We start from the raw sequence: 927 nt of genomic DNA, 5'->3' as shown, positions 1-927 counted from the left end.
AGCAGAAGACTGGACAGAAATACTAAATAATTTCTGGTAACACTTTCTATGAAGCCCATATTTATAATACATTATAAAGGTATTCTTAAGGCATTATAATGAATGCATAATGCATTATAAAAACCTTATAATATGCTATATAATCTTATGAATATTCATAAGAACAGTTTTAATGTTTTATAATATTTACTTATTTGTGGTTATAGCTTTTAAGAGTATGATGATTTATAACACACAGTGAACATGTTGCATCCACTTAAGTTACAATGGATTATATTTCTCATAGTTATAATGTATTATAAGTCTCATATCTTGCCATCTTTCTCATGCTACTTTACTTAAAGCAGTCAATGACCACTTATAAGTATAGTAATAATAATAATAATATTTTTTTCCTCAACCAGCCATAAGATCAGATATCAGATCAGATGAATGTGTAATATGACACATTTGCTTTGAACTATTTTTATTGTAATATCAGTTTGATTATCTTGATGGTACCCTTTAGACAGCTGTTGATAAGTAACTCTGCAGCCAACTGCATGTCAACTAGCAGTCATTGGAGTATTAGTAGTATGTCTGCTAAATATATGCTAACACTTTATTTTGATTGTTCCCCAACAGATATAAGTAACTTTGCAAGTACGTCAACATTCTTCCTACCTTAACCTAAGCCTACTAATACTTTAATGAGAGTTAGTTGACTTGTAGTTGCAAAGTTGCTTATAGTCGATAGACTAAGGGGACCATCAAAATAAAATGTAACCTAACATATTAACATTGCATTTTTTTCAGTTGAATTATTAACTAGCTCAAATCAAAATTAATATTAGCCTCACAGTGAACACTCAAATAACACTCCACACCTAACCACTTACAAGATGTAGTAAGATACTGTGCAGATCTTAAATAAACAATGTCAAGATA

This window comes from Sinocyclocheilus anshuiensis, unplaced genomic scaffold (genome assembly GCF_001515605.1).
Source record: "Sinocyclocheilus anshuiensis isolate Anshui unplaced genomic scaffold, SAMN03320099.WGS_v1.1 scaffold1092, whole genome shotgun sequence".
Lineage (NCBI taxonomy): Eukaryota > Metazoa > Chordata > Actinopteri > Cypriniformes > Cyprinidae > Sinocyclocheilus > Sinocyclocheilus anshuiensis.
This window is presented reverse-complemented; position numbering follows the sequence as displayed.